Genomic DNA, 15,225 nt, shown 5'->3' on the forward strand with positions numbered 1-15,225 from the left:
AATGATCATGTGGGAAATTAAGACCGAGTGTTTGTAATATGATAATGCACTAAAGGAAGATCTAGTGTTCGCAATATAGTCAGGTACTAAAGATCTATTGTTAATAATATGGTCACGTACTAAAGGAAGATTTAGCGTTGGAAATATGACCACGCACTAAAGGAATACCTTGTGTTAGTGATACGATCATGTAGTAAAGGTAGATGTGGTGTTAGTAATATAATCAAGTACTAAAGGAAGATCTGGTATTAGTAATGTGATGATGTACTAAAGAAAGACCAGGTGTGAGTAATATGATCATGTATTGAAGGATTCTCTAGTGTTAGTAATATGATGATGCACTAAATGTAAGAACGAGTGTAGTAATACGATGGTGTACTAAAGGAAGCCAAGTGTTAAAATACGATTATGTACTAAAACAAGATCTAGATTTAGTAATATAATCATGTACTGAAAGAAGACCTGGTGTTAGTAATATTGTCATTTTCTAAAGGAAGATCTGGTGTTAGTAATATAATCATGAATTAACGGAAGACCTAGTGTTAAAAATATTATCATATACCAAACAAAGATCAAGTGTTAGTAATAAGATCACGTACTAAAGAAGGATCTAGTCACTAGATCAATTATACGTTGATAATCCAAGAATACTTCACATTTAAATGTTAAAAAGTCTATGAATCTAGTGTTAGTAATATGATCACATAGACTTTTTAACATTTAAATGTGAAGTATTTCTTGGATTGCCAACGTATAATTTCCAATGTTTGACAGTTGATTCGTTTGAGTTTTGGGAAGCTCGAAATCTTCACCAAGTGCCTTTGTTTATTTCTTGGAAGGTCGAAGTGTAGGAGTTATGCCAGCAATCAGCCGCTGAAATGAAAAAAAAAAAACGAATTCAATAGTTGAGGTATAACTTCCTAATCTGAATATTAACCTCATTTATCATCATAAATATTATATCTGGAAATATTAACATAAATGATATTTATACGTAAAGAAACTGGTGTATTTCAGTAATATTTTATTTGCCAACTTTGAGACTGTCTCTATAGTCAATATAAGTGTTGAAAATCTACTACAATATGATCATATACTAAAGGAGGATCTAGTGTTAGTAATATGATTATGTACTGAAGGAAAACATGATAATAAGTTTCAGTATAAATAATTTATCAATAATATTTAAAATTTTACTTTTGATAAAGACGAAAAGCAACTCACGTCCTTAAGAGAACCTGGTGTTACCAGCATAAAATGAAAAGCATATAACGGAATCCATAACATTGAAGCCAGGGCTATCCCCCAGCCTAAGACTTCTCCCCACCAAGGATAAACGTAAGTCTCTGCATACACCAAAGGCTTGTATCTCAAAACTGAAAACAGGAATATTCCCTAAAGGAAATATGTATTTAGAATTAGAAAAAAGACATTCTCTGGTTCTCTGAATGAAACTGAAATAAAATTGAACATCATTTGTGTGTATATATATATATATATTAGCTACTAAAGATAAGGTATTTATTTATATGTTTTTGATACTGTGAGAAACGTAACTGAGTTAACATAATGCCAGTTTTATCGAGTAAGTGAGAAAAATGATCTGTTATCACAATTAACATATAGTATTCTCACTTGCTGAATGTTCAAGGTTCATTTCGTTACTTACAGTGAACAAATGTACAAATCCAGGTCCTCCATTATCCTTAAATACTTTTATAACTCCACCATAGGTGAGGGTCAATACAGTTTACCGTAACTGAGATATGGCGTGGCTGTTTATGTCAATGTCAGTGGCCGAAATAAATAATACTATTATGCAATCTGTTGTGCTGAAATACAACTAGTTCTCAATATCAGAAGTGGCGATTGAGGCTCATTAAATGTATCGCCATCTATTGAATGACACCTCAAACAAAAAATCAATAAAAAATTCACACTTCTGGTTTGGTTTGTTTTGAGTTTCGTGCAAAGCTACATGAGGTGTATATGCGCTAGTCGTCCATAATTTAGCGGTGTAAGACTACAGGGAAGGCAGCCAGTCATCATCACCCTCCTCCAACTCGTGAGCTTCTCTTTTACAAACGAATAATGGAATTGACCGTTACATTATTACGTCCCCACGACTGAAAGGACGAACATATTTGGTGTGACGGGAATTCGAACCCACGACCCTAAGATTACGAGTCGATTGTCTTAAGCACCTGACCGTATCGGTCCTACATTTTGTGTATTCAAGATTTAAACAATTATAAAAATAATTGTGGTATGTGTAGCCATCATTTCTTTATCACATAATTATAAATAAAAGTACTGTGTGCTCAACATGAACAGGACTTTCAGTATGTCAAGATCCTGATTAAATACTTATTGATAAATGTTTTAAATGTAATACAAAAATTGCGGTTGTTAAAACTAAATTTAATTTTCAATGAACGGTGCCATCTTTAACACATAAAACATTAATGTTTATATCAGAATTGTGCCTTTTCAACCCTGAAAGGTGCCACAAACAAACTCCGATATCAGAGTTGAATTCAACAATCATAGAAATCTATCCTTAAATTTTCATTATTCCAGTTGGATTTTCAGTCGAATTTCGTCCTCTTCTTCTTGGAAAGGAGTCTGTGGCATTTAGGTGAGGACGTTTCTGGGACCAAACCCGAACTCACCATTAACATACCAATAATCGCGTGCTGATATAATCCACTAATTCCAATGTTATACTGTTATTGGTAATATAGGGTATCAAACTTACCAAACAAATGGCTGGAGAGACAAAAACCCAGGTAGCGAGGAAGTACCAGTTAGGCCGATATCCTGTCATCTCTTCAATGTTGCTAGACAACCTTTTTACACCTGAAATAATTTATTGTTATTAATATTTTAACAAATTTATTGTTTTACTGGTTGTTACCTTCACGTAAAAAAACACTTGACATAAAACTTGAATTAACTCAAATCTACAAATTAAAAGTGTATTTGTTAATTAATAGTTCAAAGTTTATAATGAAAACAACTGAAAATCCCACAAAAGATTAAAACAAAAAAGGCCCTGGTGGTTAGGGCGCTTGACTCGTAAACTGAGGGTCGTGGATCCGAATCCCCGTCAAACGAAACATGCTCGCCCTTTAAGCCATGAAGGCATTATAAAGTGATGATTAATCCCACCATTCGTTAGTAAAAGAGTATCCCAAGAGTTGACGGCGAGTGGTGACACCTAGCTGCCTTCTCTCTAATCTTATACTACTATATTAGTGATGCTAGCGCAGACAGTCCATATGTAACCTTCGCAAATTTAAAAAACAAAACAAAAGGTAAGAAGATAATTTAAAGGATGAATAGCGAATCTGATCCTTTGTGGAGATAAAGTTAAAAAAAAACTAGAAAAAGTGAAGCGAAGAAAAAATTAAGTTGTTAAAAACTATTGACTTTTGAGTACAATAATACAAGGATTAAATGTAATGAATAATTAACTATCATCTCTAAAGTGAAACTTGAGTAAGACACAATCTTCTACGGTTAACTTGAGAATAATATATCATCATCTTTAGGGAGAGCTTGCACATAGTACAACAGCACATTCTAGAGTTAATTTCAGAATAATATATCATCATCTTGAATATAGCACATCAGCACATTCTAGGGTTAACTTGAGAATAATACAACAACATATTTTAAGGGTAACTTGCATATAGTACAACAGCATGTTCTAGGGTTAACCTGCATATAATAAGATACCACCCTTCAAGATTAACTTGTTTATTGTACAACAGCTCCTCCTAGGATTAACATACGTAAAATACATCATCACATTCTACGGAACAGAATAACAACATATAAATAAACAGATATATAAGAAGTGGGAAGTGGCGTAAGAAATAATGCAGGACATGCATTTGAAACTTACCATAAACCCATGTAATAGCTATAGTTTGAAAGAAAACAGTGAACAGTAGAGTCATTCCACTGGCAGAATAATAATCCATCAGTTGAAATATGTACATGCCCCCCTGAAAAGTAAAATGATTATTTTAGTGAATAATACAATCAGTTTAAAGAAATCCAATCAGAATTATTTATTAACAGTTTCGTTTTTATTAAATATATTTTATTACAAGTTACAGTTTCCATATTCTAGATACAAGATAACACCATGGTAAAGCCACAGAAATAAACAGATATATCAGAAGTGGAACGTTACTGAATAAATATAATAGTATTGGGAGTTGTGCTTATGGTAAGTTTTATTTATTACGTCATTTTTACAGTGAATAAGATTTGTTTTAGACTATCCACCCAATATTAGACATCATGCACTACACACCCAACATAAGTCTTCATGTATTACACATCATCATCAGACATCATACAATACACATCATCATTAGATCACGTACTACACACCCAACATCAGACATTATGCACTACACATCATCATTAGACATTACATACTAAACACTAAACATTTGACATCATGTGCTACACATCATCATTAGACGTCATGTACTACAGACCAATCATCACATAACAAACTGAGACAGTTATAGATATCTTTCTACAGGAACTAACATCTCTCTCTACAGCAGTACCTTACTGTTATCATCATTGACGCCATTAATTATGACGTCGTTTATTTTGGATGAGATGACGGCTTGAGTAACTTTTTTTTTTTTTGACGGACAAATGAAACATCTACCATAATGATATTTTCCTTTTACTCGTTTATTGATTTTTTTTTAATATTATGGAACATACCTTAGTGACCATTGGTAGGCCTAACATGTATAAGATGATAACAATTACTACGGTAAAAACTTCTCTTCGCGGTCTCAAAAGAGATGGCCATTCGTCCACGATCCCTGTGATGAAAGTTTCCACGGTGCAGAACTGAAAAACAAAAACTGACCAATATCAGTACACATGTTGTCATAACATACAGATCAAAGTAACTTAATAACATAGTTAGACAGATCTATATAAATTGTATATGTACACTGCTAACCAAAATCTTAAGATCAATGAACAAAAAGAGAAAATATGCATTTTGCGTTGTTAGACTTAACCACATATTTGAGTAGAGCTTCGATAAAAGACAATAAGAAAAGGGAAAATAAAAATAAAAAACCTTTTTAGTATTTAATAGGAAAAATGTAAACACTATGAAATTAGCCTAAATACCAGTTGATCAAAAGTTTAAGACCGTACTGAAATGAAGCGTTAATCGGTAAACACGAAACGAAATTTAGTCATTTGTGTTCAAGCATTAGTATTGTCAACATCTTCCACTCGCATCTCCTGTGTAACATTGGGTACAAACATGGCAAAGGCAAAAAAGTTGACAGAGTTTGAACGTGGCAGCATTCTCGAACTGCAAAATTAAGGTCTCTCTCAACATGCCATCGCTGGTGAGACTGTGCGTAGTAAAACTGCTGTTGCAAATTTCTTAAAAGATCCTGAGAAACATGGAACGAGAATTTCAAGTGGTCAGCCCAAAAATATTTCGCCGACGTTGAGTAAAAAGATTCGACGGGTTGTCCGGCAAGACAACAGCCAATCGTCGAACCAGATTAAGGCCCTTACGGACACAGAATGCAGCTCAAGAACAATAAGACGGCATCTACGAGAGAAAGGCTTTAAAAATCGTAAACGTTTTCAAAGGCCACGCCTCCTTCCACACCACAAAACAGCTCAGTTAAACTTTGCTGAGAAGCACCAAACACGGGGCGTAGAAATGTGGAAGAAAGTTTTGTTTTCCGATGAGAAAAAAGTTAACCTGGACGGTCCAGATGGCTTACAACGTTACTGGCACGATAAGGATATCACACCGGAAAAAGTTTCTACACGACACAGTGGAGGAGGTTCCATCATGATCTGAGGTGCTTTCTCCTTCCATGGAACAATAGAACTCAGATTATTCAGGGCGTCAAACACCAGCTGGCCACATTAGCATGTTGGCGAGAGCATTTTATTGACTGAAGGTTCCCGCTTGAGTGGAAATACCTGGATCTTTCAGCAAAACAACGCTGCAATCCACAATGCCCGCAGGACAAAGGACTTTTCATGGCGAATAACGTGATTCTTTGGGACCATCCAGCGTGTTCGCCCGAACTGAACCCCATTGAAAATGTTTGGGGTAGATGGTAAGAAAAATCTATAGAAATGGACGTCAATTTCAAACAGTGCATGATATTCGTCAAGCCATCTTCACCACTTGGAATAATATACCAGCCAGCCTTCTGCGAAATCTTATATCGACCATGCCAAAGCGAATGTTTGCAGTTATTCGCAATGATGGCTGTACAACTCACTAATGAGACCTCTTATTGGGCATTTCCTACCCTGTTTGGGACTTCTTTCTGGTATGGTCTTAAACTTTTGATCAGCTAGTATTCAGACTAATTTCTTAGTGTTCACATATTTCCCTATTAAATGCTAAAAAAGTTTTTTATTTTTATTTTCCTTTTCTTATTTTCATTTTTCGAAGCTCTACTCAAACAAGTGGTTGAGTCTAACAATGCAAAATGCAAATTTTTTTTGTGTTAATTGGCCTTAAGATTTTGGCCAGCAGTGTATATATATTTAGTGAATTAATGTTTTATATAATAAAGTTTCAAACATACGTGTTATTATTTAGTTTGATAACGTAATACTTCATCTTGCGTGAGAGGACGTTTTAAGTTATTAGTTTCTGAAATAGAAGTTTATCTCTATGGATCACTGAAGAATGGTACTTTGAAATTTCTTGCATATTGAAATATTTAACCAGCGATAAACAGTTAAACAATATGTGGTTTCGCATCCATTGTTTGATTTGTTAGATATAAAATAGAACATAATGTAAACTCATGTGACGTGCAGCAACAAGTATATGTGCCACACAACAAACATGTGTTAGAGGTCGCAGTTGAAACACACAACAATCTGAAACTAGGACTAGAATAACGTGGTGAGATTTGTCGCAGGTATCAACCACGTAACTCATTAGTGACATATGTAAGAACTTACAAACATATGTAGCAACTGCAAGAGGTATTAACCATGTAGCTGATATAGTTCATTACTGTGACATGTGGCACATAACTAAAAAATGTAACACGTAACAGCCATGTAACTTGTTACTAATATATGTAATACGATAGGAAAACTTAGGAGGTATCCATCGTGAAGATGATATCTGTTATATGTAGCAAGTTACATACAATTGTAGGATGTAGCATACACACGTATTAACAATTGTATTGTAACTCGACACATGACTTGCAACCAAATATTTGATAGGGCAGAGGAGGAAATAAAATATATGATATTAGCAACACACCAGAAGGGCTAGTTTTGTTAAACTGAAAAATTATATGTTACACGCACACCAGGGAATAATATATGGGAGTCATGGAGTTAAACAGTTCGTAGCTTCTACCGTTAGCTCCTGTTGCTACTCAGGTTGTGAGTGTAATTAATGACAATGATATCCTTTCATTTCATCAACTACAAGTTTTACAAATTTCACGTACTAGCCTTACGTTCATTGAGGGATTGGCAGAATTTCTAAATCCCAAAAAACAGTCGCAACTTGCTAATTGTTTTCCCCTTACCTATCGGTTCTCTCGTATATCTCTTGTTCTTTGTTGAAATGTGTAATTGGGTAAAATGTAACGGACGTACTAAATAACACCCGCACGTTAACGTTACTCACGTTTTTATACTGCTGAAATTGTTTATTTCACTTCCAAGGAGATTCCATACGTTGAACCACGCACAAGACGTTAAAACTCCCACCAACCAAACGATAACAGAAACGTATAAATTTAAAACAAAAAACGAAAAGACAGTGTTTAATCCCTGAATATTTCACAATGTTGACGTACATTAACACATAAACATATTATCTGCTCACCTGACTGTTTATGCCGAGGATTAGCAGCATGAAGAAGAATACAGTTGCCCATAGAGGTGAATTATGCAACTGTGAAACAACTTCAGAGTAGGTGATGAATGCCAACCCTGGACCTGAAGAAAATACATCATGTTAGATTATATCTAAACAAGGACCGTGTTTGTACTCTGAAAATAACACAGCAGGTCACTGTCTGATAATACTTAGTGTATATTAAGATGTTGATACACTGTAACTTAACAATAGACGTTCATTTTAAATGTTTTAGAACCAAGATTAAAAAAATATATATTAATAAAGTTTGTTCTGAAATATTCTGTTACACGTTGATTTTGTACAGAAACAGAATTTTTAGTGTTTATATAAACAACTGAAGCACTAGAAGACTGAATTATCTTACCGGACTTTACAACGTCAGCAACTTCAGTCCCGTCACCTTTCAAGTAGGCCATGTGTCCGAGGACGGAAAATACAACGCTACCAGCAAATATACTGGTAGCAGGGTTAATAAGACAAAGAATATATCCGTCTCTAGAAATAAAGATAGAGAAACAATTATGAATGTGTGCAAAGTGTACAATAATATCCATGGAAACAGAAACACTGAAAGAATAACAAATACAGAGTATAGAGAATTATTACATTATTGAACATTTTGTGCAAATCATTGTTAAATAATTAAATTAAAACATAAGAAAACATTTCTTAAGAGTTTGTTTGTTACCGGAAGAAGTTGTGGCTAAACTTGTTGTAACTTCCAAGAGTTACGACGGAACCGAAACCAACACCAAAGGTGAAAACACTTGCGTTCCTGCTGTCACCCAGACCTAATAACATTAATACAATAAATTAATACTGATTACAAAGAGTTCACTTCTTTAAATTTAACACTAATTTAGTTTAGTTTCGTTTTGATTAAAGAATTATTAACTAGTATTAAAGATTGATAGCAAATAAACGAAAAAAAATCGCTTGACAGTTACTGATTAACAATGACACTGTTTTCACTAAAGACGTAAATTACAGTTACATTAGATGGGAAGTTTTATTTGTTGCCCAGTCTGGTTGTTAGTGTTTGTCTTCAGCGTCAGGGGCATTAAAATGTACGGTTAATCCTACTATTCGTTGGTAAAAGAATATGCCATTGGTTCTGTCCAACAACCTTTAACATCTAACATTAATATTTACTGGTGTTTATATCGTATATGAATGTAATAATGATAACATTGGAATATTAATATAATAACAATAACACTTAAATCTGAATATAATAACAATAACATTTACATATGAATACAATAACAATAACATTTATATATGAATGTAATGACAATAGCATTTATATATGAATATAATGACAATAACATTTATATATGAATGTAATAACAATAACATTTATATATGAATAATAATGACAATAACATTTATATATGAATACAATAACAATAACATTAGTATATGAATGTAATAACAATATCATAAACGAACCTTGGGATCCAAAAGTTTGTCAAATTGTGGACTAATGTAAAAAAGTAGTCCATCTCCAGCGCCCTCTAACGTCACTCCACGAATAAAAAGAACGATTAGAATGACGTATGGAGTGACTGCTGACACCTCAATAATCTGCAAACAATGAACAAATAATAAAGTAAAACAGTCCGAAGATATGAAATAATTAATGCCAGAAACATTAAAGATTATTGGATTAAATAAAAGGTGATGTTTTCTTATGATTACTGTAATTGTGTTTTATGTCGTTAGGTGATGTTTTCTTATAATTACTGTAATGGTGTTTTATGTCATTAGGTGATGTTTGTTTTATGTCATTATGATGTACTGTAATGGTGTTTTATGTCATTAGGTGATGTTTTCTTATGATTACTGTAATGGTGTTTTATGTCATTAGGTGATGTTTTCTTATGATTACTGTAATGGTGTTTTATGTCATTAGGTGATGTTTTCTTATGATTACTGTAATGGTGTTTTATGTCATTAGGTGATGTTTTCTTATGATTACTGTAATGGTGTTTTATGTCATTAGGTGATGTTTCCTTATGATTACTGTAATGGTGTTTGATGTCATTAGGTGATGTTTCCTTATGATTACTGTAATGGCGTTTGATGTCATTAGGTGATCTTTCCTTGTGATTACTGTAATGTTTTTTGTTACTATGTGATCTGTTCTTGTAATTACAAAATGGTGTTTTATGTCATTAGGTGATGTTTCCTTATGGTTACTGTAACACTGTTTTATGCAATCTTTCCTTTCTTTCCAAGTTTTATTTTAGTTTAAATCTTACCTTGCCACTTCTCAGTAGACCTTTCCAGATGACGAAATAAACCACAAACCAGGCAAGTAACAAACACAAACTCAGTTCCATGTTCTCACCTCCCAAGTCATGTAATCCCGAAGTAATCTGTAATGTTCGACGCCTTCAAAAGAGTAATAAATACTGTTTTATTGAAATGTACTATTAAACCAATTTCAGTTAGGATTTCATAATTTTAATTTTTGAGTATTAAATGATAAAACTGTCTACTATGGTATTGTAAGTACCTTTCAAGCCAATAATAGAAACAAGGAAGGTTATTTAAAAACCAATTATACCTAGAAATATATGTCCTAAAATTTATCTTACAAGATTAACAATAAGGTTAACTGGGTAAAATTCTCACAAGGTACATGGTGCATCATAACTGGCACATGAGGTGTCCATTATTATTACAGTCATTGTTAGTTGAGTCTATTCCTAGATGTAGCTACAGTAAGCATCATCTGTTTTTAACCAACTTCTACAAAATATACGTATAACAAACATTATAACAGAATTAAAATTAAACAGTTATTTTGAATTATCAATCTTATTTCTAAACCATGAGTCACAACAAATAATGTAAGTGGCCATTGCATTATGTTGTCAGATAAAATCCAGACACTGATGTCAGACTAGTCAGCAGGTATGTAAAATCATTTAAGGGTTAGAATTTGAGTGCTTAGAAACGTAATATCTCAACTCCTACTGCCTTTCATAGGGCTGCAGCCAACTGTGAGAAGGCAGTTACGCTTAATATTCAGATACAACCTTAAAAGCATCCTAAAAATTCTAAAAGTTGAAACTTCCAACCTCCACTATTTTATTTAAAAATGATATTAAACAAAATTTAATCAAATTTAAAATTAAACTTTAATAGAAAGATGTTTGAATTCAAAATTTAACAATTATTTTACAAATATTTAAATTTTCTCTCATTTATATAAAAAACTTCTATTAATATTAATTTTAGGTGTTAACATATCTGCTAAAAGAAGTATCTTACATTCTAATACAAATTATCAAAAGTAATCATATTTTTATCTTTAACTTTGTCATTGTTAAGCACAAAGATACACATTGAGATATCTGTTACTTGCATTATAAGTCTTCAGACAAACCGTTATGCCACTAGGAAGCCACCTTTACTTCTTTTTTTTACTATTACAAGTATTTATTTCAATTGAAATTCTAATACAAATAATTTTATTTAAAAATCAGTAGTTTTGTTTTGAAAATCATTGTATAATTTATAAGAATAAGGAGTTTTTCTTCAAAATATTTTCCTTTTTTTATTAGTAGATTTACATTGTATAACTTTCTAAGATAGTTATTTTGACGTTAGTTTGTTGTTGTTTTTTTAATTTCGCACAAAGCTGTTTTGTTTGTTTGTTTGGGAATTTTGCACAAAGCTACTCGAGGGCTATTTGTGCTAGCCGTCCCTAATTTAGCAGTGTAAGGCTAGAGGGAAGGCAACTAGTAATCACTACCCACCGCCAACTCTTGGGCTACTCTTTTACCAACGAATAGTGCGATTGACCGTTACATTATAACGCCCCACGGCTGAAAGGGTGAGCATATTTGGTATGTTTAGAACCCGCGACCCGCAGATTACGAGTCGCATGCCTTACGTGCTCGGCCATGCCGACGTTAGTAAATGAATGTTTGTTAATGGAATTTATTTCAATAGAATTGGGAAGATCTTTATTACTCTGAGATTTACCTAGATTGAAACTTAATTGTAAAGGATTAGTTGTTTGTTCTGCATGCTTAAACCACATATATTATAAGTTAATAAATAAATTATATTATCATTTTACATCGTGGTATATCTTAAAATAAATGTTGAAAATCCACTGTGGCTGGACAAGTTAAACATTTTGGACTATCGACAATATATTTTTCATAAATTAAAGTAGAAAATATAAATTACTGGTAAACAGTTAACTGGACTAAAAAACCAGTGTACAAATGTGGAAAATGAATAAATAATAACATTATGTTGATAGAAAATAGTTATTTAATTGTACTACCATTGTAATATATACATGTATATATATACATAGAAAACAATATTCTGAGAACACTAGATCCAAATACGACTTTTATTTATTGATCGAAAATAAAAGATTCATCTGAAAAATAAAAAATTAAACCTACTCCCAGAATTCGGTTACAGGTGATTTTGCTTCGGTGGCTGTAATATTAAGATTCGTGATGTTGGTTCCCTCTTTCATACAGTATTTTGTGTTCCACCAATTACCACACGATTCCCAAGGCAGTGGTGACGTCATTGAGGAAAAGAAGTAGAATATAGTCCAAGCTATTATCACCACGTGGTAGATATTATAAAGACAAACGATGGTCATTGAAGCAAAGCCAATTCCTAGTGAAAGTATAGATTACATAACATAAGAACTGTTGACATATTTGAGACACAAGTATGAGTTATATTTATCCGGAAAAGGTGAAAAATACCAAGGCATTAGAAGTGAACAACAATAGCTACCTTTAAAGATAGGAACTAAATTCCAGACCCCGATACCACCAACGCTGAGGTACTGACCAATGGCCACTTCCAGGAAGAATAGAGGAGCAGCACACAAGACTAAACAGATGAGGTAGGGAAACAAAAATGCCCCTAAATAACAAACAACAACATATAATCCATTAGAACCATCGATTTAACATTTAGTAAGGTAAAGGTTTCATGTATATTTTGTTGGATTAAACCACAAGACACATACCTCCACCATTTTCATAACACAAGTATGGAAATCGCAATACGTTTCCAAGACCGACAGAGTAGTTTATAGAACTTAAAACAAAGTCCAGTTTTCCTTCCCATTCCCAACGTTCTGGTTCTTTCTCCTTATCTGGACTTGTTACCGACTGGATCATTTCATCAGGTATTGTGATCACTACCGACTGGTTCATTTCATCGGGTATTGTGATCATTTCCACTCCATTTTCTACACTGACGGCTTCTGATGTTTCATTTTCAGGAGATATGTTATCCAAAGACGTAACTTTAACACAAGCAAATGCTGTAGAAAACAAAATACACTGTCAAGACATATATGTATATATATATATAGTTGAAAAAGCATACAGTTATATACATGTACAGTTGAAGCGATGAAGAAATAAATACACCTCAGAAAACCAGTAAAATAAATTTGTTTAAATGTTCTGTTTCATTTATTCCATTAGACACAACTTCTATGTGCACCCACACCCTAAATTGTTTCATTTAAAACCATTTTCATGTGCACATATACACAATAATTCATCTAGGGAGACATTAATTCAGTACAATCAAATACATTATGTAACTGTGCGTTCCAAGAGATGTCATTTATGTATATTTACGTTTTATTTAAGTAGATCAATTTTTAAGTTTTGTTTGTTAAACTTTTTATATTTTAAACTGCCACAATTTCTTCTTTGTTTATATAGTTTTCTAAATTTCTTAAACAAACTTTCGAGCATAAAAACCTAGAAATGAAATTCAGAAAGATAATATTAAAACTGACAATATATTTAACAAAATAATTCCAACATTGCAAAGTCGTTGTTATCCTTATGTACATTTATTAAAGCCAGGATTGGTCAGAAATTAGGATTTTTCTTCGTTCTGCACTTTATTGGTTGATTTTCTGTTCACCCTTTGATTTAATAAAGCAGTAAGTAAAACCATGAACAGTAGAGTAGAAAGGTGTTTTCTGTTGTTTGTTGTTCGGTTGCTGTGTGAAGTTCATGTCCCGTGCTTCAAACGTCCACTCTTTTCCTGAGTTAGTTAATATAGTAGTCCTAATATATTCTTAAGTGAGATTTGAAAGTGAAAAACTCTGCCCTGTAGCAATTTTTATTTCCTTGACGTCATGACAGGTCTGTTAAAGAAAAGTTACCAAAACCTGAAGGTCGTTTTGTCGGTCAGTTCTGTTTGTGTCTCAATAAAACGTACATAACAAATCTTACTCCAGTTTCCTTATTTTTATAAAAATCAGTCACTTAAAAACTTCTTAGTGTTAAATACAAAAATTAGTTACTTACGATGCGGTGGTGACTTCCTCATTTTAAAATAACAATATACAGTCGCCTAAGATGTAATTTTCACCTTCAACTGTTATAACAACAACAAAAAAAAAACAAACATTTACTTATGATTTGATAGTACCTTCCATATGTTAAAATATCAATAGTTAGACGCTTAAGGTGTAGTGTTCACTTCTTACCGTTATAACAACAACAACAAAACAACATTTACTTATGATTTGATTGTACCTTCCATATGTTAGAATATCAATAGGCAGTCGCTTAAGGTGTAATATTGACCTTCAGTTGATCGGAGAACAAAACCAGTAATCTGAGAAGTGATATTGGCTATGTGTTGAGATAAAATATTCATTCAGTGTTGTTGAGTTTATCAACAAGTGCGAATAATGAATGACGTGTAGTGATTTGTTTATAAAAAATGCGACGATTTGTCCTGATTTCTTTGAGTATTACAATTTGAACAATTGTTAGTCAAGTCTAGCACTACAACACTTGCAAATGTGTTTACAGTTATGAAACTTGAAATAGTGGTTATAAAATAAATTGAAACACTTAAGGTAAGTACATGTACCTCTTTTACTGTTATGTATGTTTTAGGTTAAGATTAAAACACAGCCGGCTTCATTTCGATACTAAATGTGAATCGTATTTGATTAACAGAGATATATAAAATAAACACGTCTTTCGCTTCATAACAAAACCTGTCAGGTCATCTAATACATGGCCTCAAATGAAAATCTGGTGGACAAAAAGAATGGTGTGTCTTACTGTTAGACATACATTAATACTAAAATGTCGTTCTTCGCCAGCTGATGTAATTAATACCATTTCCTTTAGCATAGTTAGTTTAATGTTTCATATGCGATAAACAATAGAAATAACCGTATTTCTTACTAAATATTATTAAACACAAAGATTAATACATTTGACTTATAACAACAAAACAGGAACGAAACG

At 32.8% G+C, this 15,225-nt stretch overlaps 1 pseudogene across 1 annotated transcript; it reads right to left on the minus strand.

Moving 5' to 3' along the window:
* Positions 1–662: 662 nt before the first annotated feature.
* On the minus strand, positions 663–14,397 carry LOC143226250 (sodium- and chloride-dependent GABA transporter 1-like; annotated as a pseudogene). Its single transcript, XR_013014433.1, has 14 exons — positions 14,266–14,397; positions 12,957–13,256; positions 12,719–12,850; positions 12,370–12,595; positions 10,198–10,330; positions 9,386–9,520; positions 8,622–8,724; positions 8,298–8,428; positions 7,898–8,010; positions 4,759–4,890; positions 3,911–4,013; positions 2,759–2,859; positions 1,225–1,395; positions 663–873 (listed from the first exon to the last, which is right to left on the minus strand). The product of XR_013014433.1 is annotated as a sodium- and chloride-dependent GABA transporter 1-like (transcript).
* Between the last annotated feature and the right edge of the window lie 828 nt (positions 14,398–15,225).

Source organism: Tachypleus tridentatus, chromosome 9 (genome assembly GCF_004210375.1).
Source record: "Tachypleus tridentatus isolate NWPU-2018 chromosome 9, ASM421037v1, whole genome shotgun sequence".
Lineage (NCBI taxonomy): Eukaryota > Metazoa > Arthropoda > Merostomata > Xiphosura > Limulidae > Tachypleus > Tachypleus tridentatus.